Source organism: Poecilia latipinna, unplaced genomic scaffold, assembly GCF_001443285.1.
Source record: "Poecilia latipinna isolate Pla-1442-1.1 unplaced genomic scaffold, P_latipinna-1.0 Scaffold689, whole genome shotgun sequence".
NCBI lineage: Eukaryota > Metazoa > Chordata > Actinopteri > Cyprinodontiformes > Poeciliidae > Poecilia > Poecilia latipinna.
The window spans coordinates 27,398-43,054 of NW_015113305.1; the positions used below are offsets into that span (position 1 = coordinate 27,398).

The following is a 15,657-nucleotide window of genomic DNA, read 5'->3' on the forward strand; positions in this document are numbered from 1 at the left end:
CCATCATGCACTTTTTCACGAAAATCGGGCCGATTATGATCGGTGACCGATCGATCGGCACACCTCTAGTATTTAGGATTGATTTTCTGCTGGACAGTGAAAGTCCTTCCCTGTCTAAAATAGGTTTTGTTGCTGGCTTGCCCTGTCTTTAGCTTAATCCATTTTTTCCAATCCACTATGCCTGAAAAAGGTCCTTAATTAAGAAAAGCATCCCCTTATTATGATACTGCCACTTATATGTTCCACAATGGGAGCAGCATGTTCAGGGTGATGGGCAGTGCTAGTTTTCCCCAGCACATGTCTGGTGGTCAAAGGTTATCAAAAGTATAATTTTGTTGTAATCTATGAAGAGCACGTTGTTCCACATTTGCAATGTCTCCTGCATGACTTGTGCATACATACTTAGGTCTGTTTGTGCGTCTTGAGCACATGCAATTACCTGTGAGCTTCGATGCCCGGTGGCAGTGTCATCATGACGGTTAGAGGATATTAGCCCCAGCAGGAGCGGCAGATATCTCAGCACTGCCATAGGGCTGTCTAATAGTGCAGAAAATAAAGGCTGGTGAAACTCATTAAGGCTCGTTTACAATGTTTTGCTACTAAGTGCTCTAATTTAGGCATGAGACTGACTTTGGATCTGCTACTTTAGTTTGTATGCTGGTGTAAAAAAATGATTCATGTCACAGCGTAGCTTTAATCAATATATTTGTCTAACTGTAGTGAGAGTGTCCAGTTGTAAAATCATAAATCACATGTATCACCTGGACATGTCTTTTTATTTATTTATTTATTTTTTAAATTCAACTTTTAATCTGTCTGGGTACACACATTAAATCTGCTTGGGGGAACTTGAGAGACACTTGAAACCATATATTTACATACATGGAATAGAAAGATGCCTGCAATTGTTTTCTCACCTTCTGAAGGTAAATCACACCAAACCAAGTCTGGTTCATCGAAGCATGAGCAAGAAGACTGCAGCTCCACAAGTCCCTTCCTGATATCTTGGCTGATTTCTTTAGAATTTTCAATTGTGTTGAGCAAAAAAAACAAAACTCTTTGATCCAGATGTGGGCTTAAAATACATTCATAAGTGTGTCTCCAAATTAACTCTTATCCTATCAGTGGATCAGAGCTGTGACATAATCATCTGGGTTGTCCTTCATTGTTTAGAGAAACATTAATTATTTGTATGTACATTTCTGAATGAAGAAAATTGCAAGAAAATCTCTAAAAAAAAACATTCTCACTAGGTTTTTAGACATTCAGCAAATATAAATAAGTTCAATCATTTTAACTGATTTAAAACAAGAGAAGTTTCAGACATTGAGAAAAATGCATGTGTCTTTTTGTTAGGTGTATGTAAAACTTTGGTTTTCAATTCTTCCTGGAAAAAAAAATCACAAAGATTTTTTTAGTGTTTATCTGTATTGACATCTTACCATAAGACAATGTTTCAAATACTTGTCTTTAATGGAAATGCATTGTTGCATATGAATCATCATATCATCCATTCACATTGGCTCACCAGGTGCACCGGAGTATCTGGCTTTAACTTAATAAGTGAAGAGGCAATCTTGGGGCTGTGGCTTAAAATTGTGTCTCCAGGACTTGATGTCACAGTTCACACACTCCTTTTATTTGGCTTGCAGACGTATTTATACACACACACCATCTCAACAGAAATGAAAAAAACAAAAAAACAACTTATGTCACCAGACTCATGCATACTTTCATGAACAAAAGCATTCTGAGATATATGTAGTTTGTCATCTCTGAGATTACGTGAGCGGGAAATGATTTATTACCCACAGTGTTTCTCTTGGAGAAGCAATTTGCATCTTTGTGAACATGCAGGCTGCAAATGATTCCAGGGGTTAATTTAAAATGTATGTAAGAAGATCTTTGTCTGCGTTTGATTCTAGTTGTTTTTTTTTTGTTTGTTTTTTTAATGGTGTTGTGCATGTAAATTGTTTAATGCCTGTTTGCGCGTAACACTTGATTTGTTCTGCTTGTTTTTGTTCCTCAAGCAATGCATAGGGCCTCTGCCAGCAAAATAATTCTCAAACAAAGCTCTTCGCGAGTTGCTGTGAAGGACATCAGAGTTTCAGAAAATAGGCTTTCCACAAACACCAGAGACACTTCATGATCATCCATTTCTGAGGTGGGGAAAAAGAAGGCCTGTTAGAGTTGTACCTGGTGCAAAGCACATACATGGAGGCAGACAAAATAAACTTTTGCCCTGAGGAAAGATCAGTCTTCCAAAGTATTCAGACTATTGAGCCCAACTTGGAATTAACTTTTACTACATTCTGTGTATCTACAGAGTTGGTTGGACAAAGAAAAGCAAATTTTGATACCAATAATTACAAGCACACACTCAAGCACATATGTGCTCACAATCTGCATGATATAATCTGATGGAAACAAAGAGAAAAAGTAAAAATAAATGAGAGAATGAAAAAAGGGAAGGACTTAAGTCCAGAGTGAGAAATAGACTTTTATAGTTTTTATTACTTTTGTTATCATCATTATTCCAGTCTGTTTGAAACAGCCCCGAGGGAATGCAGTCTGAGACAAATTTCCTCCCCTTTCCCTCTATGCTTCAACCTTACATTTTAACTTGAACTTAATTGTGTTCCTGGAAGAGTGTGAGTGCAGGCCAACTCACAAACCAGCTTTTTGTATGTCTGCATTGCAAATGGGATTTTTGTATGTCTGCATGTGTGTTTTGTGAAATTTCAGTGGGGATTTGAGTATTATCCATAACACTGCAGGGCAATTTGAGTCCTCGAAGGGCACTCTGTGTTGTGAAAGAGCGGAAACACTTTGCCTTTGCCAAGCTCTCACCTGGACAGCTCTTCAAAGCTCTCTTCTCATAGCTGCAATCCTGGAGCGACTGGCACGGGCAGAAATAGCAGCTTGATGGCCAGACATGTGCAGCCAGCTCCAACCAAGGCATCTGCTAAAAAGGAAAAAAAAAAAAGTGGGGGTGGTACTTTAATAGCAAAGCAGAAAAATTTATCCAATGTCACTTTCTGCTCAGGAGTAAAGATTGGCTGAGTTAAATGTCTATTTCAAGATCATTTTAATCATTTTGTTGTAGCTGGAGTTGTCGCTCATTAAGCATTTGCTCACTGCTAGACTATGAGTCCTCACTGTGACTGGCAATGTGAAGATGATGAGTGGAAGACCAAAAAAAAAAATCATAATAAAGGGAGGCACAGGCAGAGGAAGCACTTCAACTAAAAGCTTTGTAATTAGAAACAGTGATAATTAGTCAAATGGGAGATTAATGGGCAGGGATAAAATTATTTCTGAACTATTTAAATGAAATGGGCAAAAGTGTATATGAAAATCTCACCCTTGATGATGCTGGCCAGAAGATGCACTAAAAATACAAATGGGGACGTTAAGCAGCACGCCGAATTTCAAGAACAAATGAGAGGACCAATGTGTTCAATTACTTCAAAGTTGGGCTGGACAATATGGCTGAAAAACATATCACAATGTAAGAGTTTCATATCAGTCAATAGATAATTATTTATTGGGTTTTGATTTAAATATATGAAATGTGGCATTCTTTTAATTCTCCACACACTATTGACTACATTGTGGATTAGCACTGATGCTAATTTTTTGCATCACAACACTGGGTTTCAACCGACGAGCACACTTTGGCAGTTTAAATTTACTTGTTATTAATTTGGTGTTAATAGATGAGTGTTTTGTTTTTTTTTCTGGTAATGAAATGCCAAGAAGTATAAATCAGATTTTTAAATTTGTGTGCTGAATGTCTGTTTTATAATTGTCACTTTTCTGCAAAATTCACCAACTGCACAATTCTTCAGTAGTATTTCAAAAGAGCAGAAGAAATCTTATGTTTTCTGAACAATAACAATATTTGCTCTTAATCTGTTGCTAAGAGATGAGCGCGATTTCTGGTAACCAAGTGCCACAAAGTAAATATCAAATTTTTGCTTTGGCAAAATCTATCAACCGTAAATTTCTTCTCTGAGCAGATAAGCAGTATTTCAAAAGAGTGTATGTTTTATGAACAATAATTAGTTTAGTGTTAAGAAATGAGCGTTTTCTTCTTGTAATGAAATGCCACGAAGTATAAATAAGAATGAATGTCTGTTTTATAATATATTTACCATCAATGACAAAAACAAAAAGAAACATTTTGTTTTCTGCAAAATTCACCAACTGCACAATTCTTGTTAAGTAGTATAAAATAAGTAGTGAATGTCTGTTTTATAATTGTCACTTTTCTGCAAAATTCACCAACTGCACAATTCTTCAGTAGTATTTCAAAAGAGCAGAAGAAATCTTATGTTTTTTTGAACAATAACAATATTTGATTTTAATCTGTTGCTAAGAGATTAGCACATTTTCTGGTAACTAAGTGCCACGAAGTAAATATCTAATTTTCACTTTTGCAAAATTTACCAACTGTAAATTTCTTGTCTGAGCAGATAAGCAGTATTTCAAAAGTGTTAAGAGAGTTAATCCATTGCTAAGAGATGAGCGTGTTTTCTTGTAATGTAGTGCCACAAACATTAGCAATAGCTTCTGCCCCCATTAGCAGTAGCCTTTTCCCTAAAATAAGCTATTTAGCTATTTTTTTAAATTTATTAGCCATGTTTAGTACACTGAATGGAGGAAGTCCATGTAAGACAACATGCTAATTATACCCCACATATACACCACACATTAGAAGATTATAAGGATTTGCAAAAATTATTTACCCTTGTATTTTTATATAAACACATGGACATTGCAAAAGTGTAAACCTTTTTGTACAAAGAATGACAACAAAATATTTCCATTATTTATATATATATATATATATATATATATACACATATGACTTTTAAAATGCTTACAATTACAAATATCACAACAACAAAATAAAAAAAACTTACAGGTCACGTGATAGTCTTGCCTGAAGCAGGAATCCATTTCTTCTTTTCTGCACTGGACAAGTATAACATTTTAATTTTATGGAGCACAGATGATTATTTCAGCAACATAAAATTTAGTTTAACTCTAGTTCTTACTAGTAACTTTTAACTCGGTGACGTCACACGCTTCCAGGACTTTCGGCTTGCCACGTCGGAGAAGCTGGCGCACAAAAGTAGACGTATTTTTTACTTTTGTTTTAATCAGTCCAAAGTGATTGTAGCTACTCAGCATGACAGTGATACGATTAGGAACAGGCGAGGGATTACAAAACCTCCAGTTTTATTGTAATAGTTCCTGCAGTGCACGGCAATACTGGCGGAAAGGTGGCGTCGGTTTTTAGTATCACACGGGAAACTGCCATCATTACAAACTAGCTTGAATAGCGGACCAATCAGGTGAATTCGGGGGAAAACCGGACGTAATCAGGGGCGTTTCTGAAAGTGTGGCAGGACGGGAGGGGCCGAGACAGCGAGAGGAAAATACTGCAAGCAGCCCTGTGCAACAAGCGTGTAACAAAGCACCAAATATGTTAGTATTCCTCCCTGCCCTACTGTCAAGAAATATGTCAAAGAAAATATGTTCTTTGTCCTTAATTTTTTTTTTTTTTTTTTTTTACGGTGTATGTGGAGTAGGACCCAAATGCAGATCAGATTGAGGCAGCATGTGGCGAGGATTTAATGAAAAAGTAAAAAAAAAAAAAAAAAAAAACACACAGTGGGATGTAACAGGGAGCAAGAACCTGGTACATAAAGTAACAGGAAAAACCAGAAAGGAGTGAGAGGAGGAGATATGTGATTTGAGACGGGAAAGTGAATGTTGGAAGAATGGTTGATTAGCTAATGGGTTGCAGGTGTGAGGGGAGAGAGCAGAAGGCAGACTAAGGAGAGAAAGAGGAAGAACAGGCAGAGGAGGTGAGAGAGTAAATAAACAGGGGACTGTCAAATCAAAACTCAAGACAAAAGAACTGAGGACTAAAACTTAATTAAAATAATTAGAAGAGACTGAACTAAAGTAGAATAGAATCAAGGCTGACCTGTTCAAATTTAGAACTAAGGTTGTCAAAATTGAGGTTGTCAATTTTGACAACTTCCCTGAGGTTGTCAAAATTGACTTTATTGGCAATATATTTACAGGGTAAGAGGAGAAGCATGTCGGTCAACATGTTTAAGATTTTTACTGGACAGTATTAAATTGCATAGGTAATGTTCAGTGTGATTTTACAAACAGTATAAAGTTGTGTTAATCTACATACAGGCTAAACAGAGGAGTTGTAGTGTACCCTGTTGAGGAAAGAAACAAAGATGCAGAAATTAGAGTGCAACAAGTGCAGCACACACAACTAAGGCTATGATGAAAACTTTATATCTGAGTGCAGGTCTCAACTGAACTTATGAATTCAGGTGCATGGAGTAAACGTGGTCCAAGCAGCTCTCATTCACAGATGCAGAGAAGTCTGTTCAGTCTTGTAGAACTTTAACGTAGTTATCATTTTCTATGAGCGTTCCCTTCAGAAAAGATCCTTTTAGCCTTTTGAGATCAAAGCTATCAACTGTTAATAGCCCCCTGTTAGTAGCTATAAATAATGTAATCACAATGCACCATCAGGCACAAATATTAGTTATATTTAGTTATTTTTTATGTTTTCATTTTTCATTGCACCTGGTAAGCAAAATAACTGCATCCTTCAAATCTGCTAATTATCACTCTCTCTGAGAATGAGTGGCTGTTTTTAAGAGAAATGTTCAACATCGAAAATATTTATGCATCAAAATTATGATTCAGTGGACTGTTCGGTTTTCAGTACATTACATTTTCTACCAAACGTAAAAATCTTAGTTTCTCCATCTTCCCATCCACAAATGTTTGATTTTAAATACTTCTGCATTCACCATACCCAGGAGGTGGAAAATTAAAACATGTTTGCTTTTGCATCAGGCTTTACAAGGGCAACACATTCTCAGCTACAGCTATATAGCTCCCTCAAATCTAGAAACAAACATGATAATAATGCTTTTTTTGGCTTGCTGTCCAATGTTAAAGTTTTTCTTTACATTAAATGGCACAAATTGTAGTGTGTGCCGAAAAATTCCACAATATGTAAAACCTATGCTAAGAGCAAGTTTAATAATCACAGGAGAGCCATATACACTTAAGCACAGATTAAATGCATTGTTTTATGACTGACTGACTGACTGACTGAATGGGAGTTAGTGCATCATTTGTTCAGGCCTCTCCTTCAGCTCATCCATGCACTCTTATTGTCAGAATGTTGCTGCAGATCGCCTCATATCATTAATCAATTATTCACCAGTAGGCCGTTAATGTTTAATGAGTGAGGCTGCTGCGGTCAATTACTAATGAATTGTGGGCGTGGTGAGAAAGCTCAGAGAAGAAACCAAAAAACTACTCAGAATGGGTACATGTGTACGTAAGTGAAAAAGGTAAACGCATTGTAAACAGACATAGATGATTCATGCTTTCAAAAAATTTACATATTTCATGCTACATAGATGTACTGCTCTTGATATATTTTGTTAAACCAATACACTTCCACATGATTCTGTATAAATATACCTATAAAGACAAATATGAAAACACAAATTCAAAGCATTCCAGTCAGTAAAATTGTTTGCAATTTCAAGCAATTATGTGCTGTAATTTTGTAATTACAATCTTTTTATTTATTTATTTATTTATTTATTTATCAAAGAAATTGATAAATTACAAAGACCATCTAATTTCTCATAAGTTGGCAGCAAACAAAGTTCAAGTGTAACGCACCCCGGACAGAAGGTCGTTCACATGAGTCATTGACAAAGTGTTTAATTTGTGTGTGCATGTAAGAGGGAGTGTGTGTGTGCATACATTTGTGTCTGTGTGGGACTGGTGAGCAGATGAACAGTAGACAGGTCAGTGCTTGTCCTGTGAAGTGTGTGTGGCCTGCAGTCTGTTGGCCATGCCTCCGTAACCAAGATAATTAGAGAGCAGCCCCCTGTTAGGAGCTATAAACAGCTTAAACACAATGCACCATCTCAGACACAAATTGTATTACTTTGTCATCTAAACTACATTAAGGACATTTAATAGAAAAATTTGTATATTTCTTTCAGCTTTTAGTAGAGCAATGAAAGACTTCCTCAAAGTACTAAAGTTATAACATCTTTAGTTCACTGTTGTCATGTACTCAAATGCACGTAAAGAAACAAAAATAACCTGCTGACACTTTGAAACGTTATTAATTATTTTATTTATTCCATTTTTTATTATAGAAAATCCCTCAAATCAGATAAAAGCTCAGATAAAAGCGCTAATATTCATTATATACGGTAATTGACTTATATAACCAATTATATTTCATTGCATTTATCAAATATAATTTTTGACTTATTCTGTTATCCATTTCTGTTTCCAACTTGGCCCAATCAGTTTGGATGGACAGCTGCTGAGAGGGAAGTTTTCAATCCTTCCATCAGATTCTCAATCAGATTTGGGTCTTGACTTGAGAGCGCCATTCTAACACATCAGTAGACTTTAAGCTACTTCATTGTAGCTCTGGCTGTATCCCTAAGAGTTGGAATCCTGCTGAAAGTTGTACCCCAGTCTAAATTTTTTTGTTAATCTTTTGCTTCCATTACTGCCCTCTGTCCATAGCCCCATTAACTCATATGACCTTTATTGTCTTTACTAAAGAAAAAGAAGAAAACATTTTCGTGATGTCATCACCATGGAGATGGCGTTGTTTGACCAAATGACTTTCTTCTGTACATTTGCTGTGGCCCCCAACATGGTGGCTTGTGGAAAACTGGAAATGGAACTTTGACAAATATATGTCCAGTAACCTATTCTAAAGCATTGATGATCACATTCTCCAGAGTTTTTGGTTGTAGCACAATCAAGTGATTATGTTGCCTTCAGTTGTCATATGTCAAGTCAAGTTTATTTGTTTTGGTTTATCATATAAAATGCCAAGAATATTGAAGTTTAAACAAATGGGAAAGCAATTAAACAGTCTAACTGCTTTTGTGAGGCATTGTATTTTTTCTTTGGTCTCTAAAATAACAGACACATGTACTGTTTGTTTGTAAAATAACAATTACATCTTATGTCAGTGAAGAACTGAGGCAAGGGAATGTGTTCCATGCTGTTTTTCAGCAAGATTACCCAGAAATCCTCTTGCCAGATTTTGTGACACTTGATGGAGCCATGGGACAGATAAAAGAGGAAGCTATTTAACTTTGGAGCTAGTCCAGATAACCTTCTTAAAAACTCTGAGAGAGGATATTGGCTTTGATGGAAGCTACAGCCTCAGAGTGCACTTTTAATTAGGCTTTTCACAAAACAGGGAGGTATTTGTTTATAAAGAAGAATCATGCAGGAGTAACATTATGAAACCCATTCCTTTGCTATATTTCACACTTTGGGTTTTCTATTATTTCTCATTTTCAACCACATTCTTCCTCATCAAATACTATTAACTATAGTATTAGATTAAGGCCTTTGAAAAAGGGCTTGAAAAAAGGCTTAGGAAAAGTATTCTTTATTTCAATTATCACAATATGTGTTTGTCTCTGCTGTAACTGGGTGCTTTTTTTCTGTTTTGGGATTTTCTCTGTTTCAGCTGTTTGCCTAAACAACAGGACATTATGTCAAGACCGAAAGGAAGAGAGAAAACCAACAACAACTGATGACATTGCTTGAGCCGTACTGACAATACAGACAATAGGTTTTAAACTCCAGTTCAAAATTTCACGCATGCCTTTGGAATGACTGTTTTTCTTTTTGTAAGATTATCCGCCAATTAGATCATATTTGTTTGTGAAGTTGTGTAAGTTGTCTCTTTACAAAACTTTGAGAGAGATAATTGTGTGTCATGCAGGATTTTTCCTAAATCTTGTACGGCAAGTAGGTTGTGGAGTTGGTAGAAGTTTAAAAACTACAGTTCATTTATTGATTAACTGAACCAAGCTTCAGCTGGGTTGTTGATGGCCAGATCCTTCAGGAGCCTTCCACATATAGTACATATTTCTAGCACAATTAAAACCATTAAAAGAAGTAAATTATCTGTGTACAACTGTGCTAATCTGCTCCTGTGAAAATTTCAGTTCTCCTGGATTGAAAACCAAATGAATGCATACACCTTAATTTTCTCATAAAATATTAAAGGATTATTTATTTATCCCTTAACCCTATTAGATAAGATTATTTGTGTAATTCAGAAGTAGGTACTTGGATTTTGTTCATATTTCGGCCAAACTGCGGCACAAATTCTCAAATCTCACATCAAATGCCCACAAGAGAACTCCCAAAATACAAACGATGCTTATTAGCTCCTTATTTGTGTTTCTATCTAAACAACATGTAACGTCACCAGCCAAGTTAAATGCTTGTTACTAAGCCTATTGTCTGACAGATACTCGGCACACTTCTGAGCATTCTCACTCCTCTGTTGCAAGTCTTCATCCGTCGTAAGGCCAGGACAGGACAGAGGACCATGGGAAATGAAGCGTGGTTAATTCTATTAATGCGAGGACACAAACAATCTGTGGGGAATCAAAGACTGAGGAAGCAAAATCCCAGAGGACCTTCTTCCTGTTGTTTGGGCTGGAGCAGTTCACCGTTATGAAGCAGACTGTTAAATTCCTCCGCAAGCCCAAAAATATACATGCATAACAACTCACCAGTGGAAATAGTTTCATGTTATCAGGATGTCCGTATTTATCATGCTGATTTCTTCCTTCTTTCTTTCTTTGATTTTTCCTTCATTTCTTCCTTTCCTTCTTTCTTTCATCCTTTTTCCTTTTTTCTTTTTTTCTTTTCTTTTCTCTCTCTCAGTATTTCTATGGGGAAAGGCACAAAGCTCTCTCGCTGAGCGACCCTTATGGGACAAAGCTGGTTTTCTGGGCTTTTTGCATATATGCATGCCATGCAGACAATGAGGCCTTTATTAGAGTGGCCAGCATATCCGAGCTGGAACGGCAGGGACCAGGGATGAGCTCCTAGAAAGCTGTGATTGACAGTGGGAACAGTGAGAAGTGTGCATGTCTGTGTGTCCGATTCCCACATCCACTTTCTCATATGTGTGTGTGAGAGTGTGTCACAGAGGTGTGAAGTGGAAGCTCTTACCCGTCTACTCCTTCAGTGAAGTAATCAATATCTTTCCCCACAGTGTTTCTCCATACCATGTATGTCCTGCAGGACATACATTGAAAACATCTCAGCCAAAACTTCCTGCCACAAGACATCTGCATACATAGCAGACAAAACAACACGCCAGGGTCTTTGAATGTAATCAAAAGGGGACCCTAAGCAAGTCCTCACATGGTGTATGTCTAAGCACTTGAGTAACTTTTACAATACATAAATCAGGCCTCTAGTCTGAGTGTTGGTCTGTATGTAGGTGTGTGCGTGTGTGTGCGCGTGTCTGCGTGTGTGCATGTGTGTGTGTTTGAAATTGTGATGTGCATTTGTGTTGAGTAGAGAGAGAGAGAGAGAGAGAGAGGATGCTCTTTGACTCAGTCATGCGTGAAGAGGATTTTCTGTTCAATAGCAGCTTCAAACTTGCATACTTGCATCCTAATGAATCTTTGAGCATAATCATACAAACTGAGTATAGATGTGCAGATGTGTGTTTGCGCATGTACACACATTTATGTGCTGTTGCATATAACACCCACAAAGATCACTTGAGCTTCTTGTTTTGGTTCTGATGTTAGCCAAAATGTGGATGGAGAGAAGGGAGCCCTTAACATTGCTTTGCAAAATTTGTCAAACCACTTAAGCCTTTTCACATTTTGATATGTTACAAACACAGACTTCTCTTTATGTTAATTAAATTTTATTCTTTTTGCACTTCTGATCGTGCCATAACTGTGGAGTGGAGGGAAACTGCTACGAGGTTTTTAACATTAAAAAAGTCTGGCATACTTTGATACACTTAAAATGCCACATAGTGTTTAGAGGCCACTTGACTGGGCCTGTGGTAGTTGTGGAAGAGCTGCAGAGATCAAGAGGTCAGATGGAAAAATTGACAAAACAATTTTACAATTTGTGCTCGTATATGGAAGAGTGGCAAGAAGAAAATCATTGTTGAAAGAAGAAGTTGTTTGCAGGGTGCCACACTCCAAACAGGGAAGTGGCCACATGAGACCCTGGGCACACGAGACCAAACTCTTTTGACTTCTTCCATACCACTATGTACAGTTGAAAGCTAACACCGTACATCAACTGGAACCTGCACCATGCAAATAAAACACAATAGTTGTAGCGTCATGCTGTGGAGGTACTTTTCTTTATCAGGAATTCTGGCTGGACCTTAAAGTTCCAGTATGTCACTTAGACAGTATGTCTTTTACATGATCATATAGTATTTCCTAAAACTGTTACCATGTTATGACAGCATAACATGAAACAGTTAATCTGTGAAAAAAAACAAGCTCCTCTCTGTCCTTCCTGTGATCCTACTGCTATCTGAAGAAATCTACCGCTTCCAGTCAGAAACAACCAATCAGCCAAGAGGAAGATCTTAGCACTGTTAATCACAGTAGTGTAAGCTGCTCAATGCGCTAATGGCAGAGAAACAACTGACCTGTTCCAGGAAAATTGTTTATTAATTTGTTCATCGGCGGTCTTGCTAACTAGCCTGATCATTCACAGCAAGCTCCTGTATGGGGAGCTAGCTCTAGTAGAGAGCAAGAGGGAGAAGTTGTGATCAGCGTGTACACAAGGTTGATTGACAGGGCTAAGACCCTTCTCATGGCTTTGATTGGCTGTGTCTGACAGGGAGAAGTGTATTTCTGCAGATGGCAGTAGGACTGTAGGGATATAACAGTTTTGACAAATATGTAAAAAACATGTTGTTCATAAAGTTACATGGAACAAAATACATTCCAGCTCCGTAAGAAAACCTTTTAGAGGATGCAAAAGGACTTGAGACAAGGGAAGAGGTTTCCCTTTATACACAATAATAATTGAGCCATAGCTGACAGAATGGTTTATGAAAAACCATGTCAGATTTTATGTTCAGAATGGCACAGAATGGATTGACTACTTTGGCCTTAATACAGTTGAGAGTCAGAGGCTAGATCTGGTTACTGGGGTTCACAGAGCCTCTCCATCTAGTCTGACTGAGTTTCATCTATTTTTCTAAGAAAGATGGGAAGACATTTTGGTCTCTGGAAGTGCAAAAGCTTCCATTTATTATAAAGGTGGTTTGACAAATCCTTGACTCGTGGGGGATGAATACAAAAGGATGCAACTGCTTTCTTTGATAAGCAAAAAATAATTAAAAGCCATGCATGTCCTTCCGCTTTAAAATGTATTCTACTTTGTATTGGAGATCTCTGAATGTGATCAGCTCCAAAGCTGGATATTCCTCTCATCTGAGGAACGCAGCTGTGGTCTTGAAATGTGCTTGACTTAGTTGGAGCATGGACAGCATGCTTAGTGCAGTTTTCCCACTTATTTTTCTACTGACCTCAAAGAGTGTAATAATGTGTTAAAACATTAATGGAGCTTTTCTTTCAAAAAAAAAAAAAAAAAAAAAAAAAAAAAAGAATACGAATTTCTGGTCTGCTAGATGTGCTTTGAGTAAGATGCAAGGACGCAGAGATGCTGTTGGATTCAGCACCTCACACACGCATGTAAGATATTCACTTGCGGGAGCATGTCTGACAACCCCACACCCCTCTTCCCTTACCTCTTTTCGCACTACATCAGTCTTGGACCTTACTCACTAAGGCTTGAGTTGTTGTTCTGAGAAGTAAACATGTGCTATGGGACGTGAATGGCTAAGTTATCTTTTTATCCAATAAAAATGTCTTCTCGCTGGATCGATTGTTGTTGCTAGGAGACTGAAGCATCCTTTGGCAAGGGGCTACATCTCTCCACGTCTGTTGTTTCCCTCCCGTCTCTCTTTCTCTCTCATTTTTTTTCTCTCTCTCTCTATCTCTCACTCACTTTCTCTATATACCTCGTGTACGCGCGTCTTCTTACACGTGCGCTTGCACATACACGCGCACGTCCACGGAGCTGGCGCGCTGAGCAGTGGCGCCCATCCTCTCCCTCAGTGCGACTCCTCCGAGGGATCAGGAGTAGACTAAGTCAAACTTCCAGAGGCTTAAGATTTGTGCGCAACCCTCGAAAAGGATTGAAGTCCTCAAGGTAGGTCCAAAAATTTTACACATTGCTCACTGGCGGGCTGTTGTGAAGCAGTATAAGATTACAGGTTAGGGGCGACAGAGTGCAGAGGAAAAATTGACAGTCCGAGAGCGTTCAAGTGCGCGTCAGCCATCCGTTTGGTGGGGAGCAATTGCTTTGAACTTTGCGCAGGATTTGAACACCCAGTTGTTCTGCACGCACGTACTTCTTATGCTTTTCGTTTAATCAGATACAGATAGCGATCTAGGGGTTGTGATAGAGAGGTGGGGGGAAAAAAACCCTCGAAGCTAATATCTGCAGGAGATGGAGGATAAAGATAAAAGGGGGGCTGAACAAAGAGTATCTGCAGTTGCGTATTTTAGTTACACCTTGAAGTTTTTTTGGGTTCAGAGAAACAGCTCTAAGGCATGTCCCTCAGCTTTAGGCGTCCCATAGGGAGACAGGGGAGGGGGAGTGCGCTTCTAAAGGCGTACAGGTGGATCAGAGAAGCGGATCAGCTAACTGTTTGTCAGCAGCATTACTCTCCCAACAGCCGCCCCGCACCTTGCGCCAGAGGACATGCGCATGGACCAGGGCTGCAAAATGTGGCTGTCCTGATGTGATTTTGCTGACTTTAGACAAGGACTCCTTAATGCACGAGCAAATTCGTGGTTTCCATATGCAAATGTATTAATGTAGCAAATACGTGAACTTGAAAACACATGTGGTCCACAGTGATTACTCCCAAACAAACCTTATAATTTACCTGCAGTGGGGGCATAGGCGTAAATCCCGGGGGGTCGGGGAGGGTCAGGACCCCCCCCCCCTCCCCAATCTTTGGAAAATTAAAAAATTTCCCCCCCCCCCCCCAAAAAAAAAAAAAAAGAAATCATAAAAGAATATCGATATAAAAAAAGGCAATAGAAACAAAGACTGAAGTAAATCTGCCATTCATCTAAGAAAAAAAAAAATAATTTTTAGGTCCCCCCTACTAATGTTAGAACAATGGTTCAGTCCAAAGTGAAGGAAGAGCAACAGCTGCGCTGCTGAATGGTACAGGCTCCGTCAGAGCCGCTGAAGTGAGGAGCTAGCTGTTGCTGTGGCTGTGTAGCACTAACAAAAAGCCCTCCAGTAAGTAAATAATTAAAGCAAAAGACATGTAACACTTTATTTACTTTCACTGCTCAATAGGAAGAAACACATTGACAATAAACAGTTCGTTATTTCATTACTTTACCTGAATCATGATAGACTGCCACCTTATGCCTTGGAAATCAAAGCTAGCTAAACTGCTACATTGCTTTCATAGACTTGGCTCCTTTTCTGTCTAAGGTAGCCAATATTTAAATTATATTTAACTCTCTAACTCTTACTTTAATAAGAAGAGTTTGAAACTGGAGGGAGCGGCTGAACGTTAGCACTAGTCAACAGCTCCGTATGGGAGCCGAGAGCAGAGGGGCTACTGCAGCTTGCTTACTTACTGCAGCTGACGGTAAAAAAAAGAAAAAGAAAAAAGTATGCCTTTATTTCTTAACATCTTCAACGTAGAGCCTT

The 15,657-nt window shown here is 38.2% G+C and overlaps 1 protein-coding gene and 1 long non-coding RNA gene across 6 annotated transcripts in view; one reads left to right on the forward strand and one right to left on the reverse strand.

Annotated features, from left to right (window-relative positions):
• Positions 1-1,459: 1,459 nt before the first annotated feature.
• Positions 1,460-5,528, reverse strand: LOC106954932 (uncharacterized). Of its 2 annotated transcripts, XR_001426461.1 has the most exons (5): positions 5,064-5,528; positions 4,929-4,980; positions 3,365-3,391; positions 2,851-2,965; positions 1,460-2,159 (listed from the first exon to the last, which is right to left on the reverse strand). It is a non-coding gene; the product is annotated as an uncharacterized LOC106954932 (long non-coding RNA). The 2 variants fall into 2 exon arrangements; XR_001426460.1 differs by lacking the exon at positions 3,365-3,391.
• An 8,407-nt stretch (positions 5,529-13,935) lies between these two features.
• Positions 13,936-15,657, forward strand: part of grm3 (glutamate receptor, metabotropic 3) — a 48,585-nt gene continuing 46,863 nt past the window's right edge. For all 4 annotated transcript variants that reach the window (XM_015044712.1, XM_015044711.1, XM_015044713.1 and 1 more), the window contains exon 1: positions 13,936-14,127. The gene's annotated coding sequence lies outside the window, so the exon portion shown is untranslated. The remainder of the gene's footprint in view (positions 14,128-15,657) is intronic.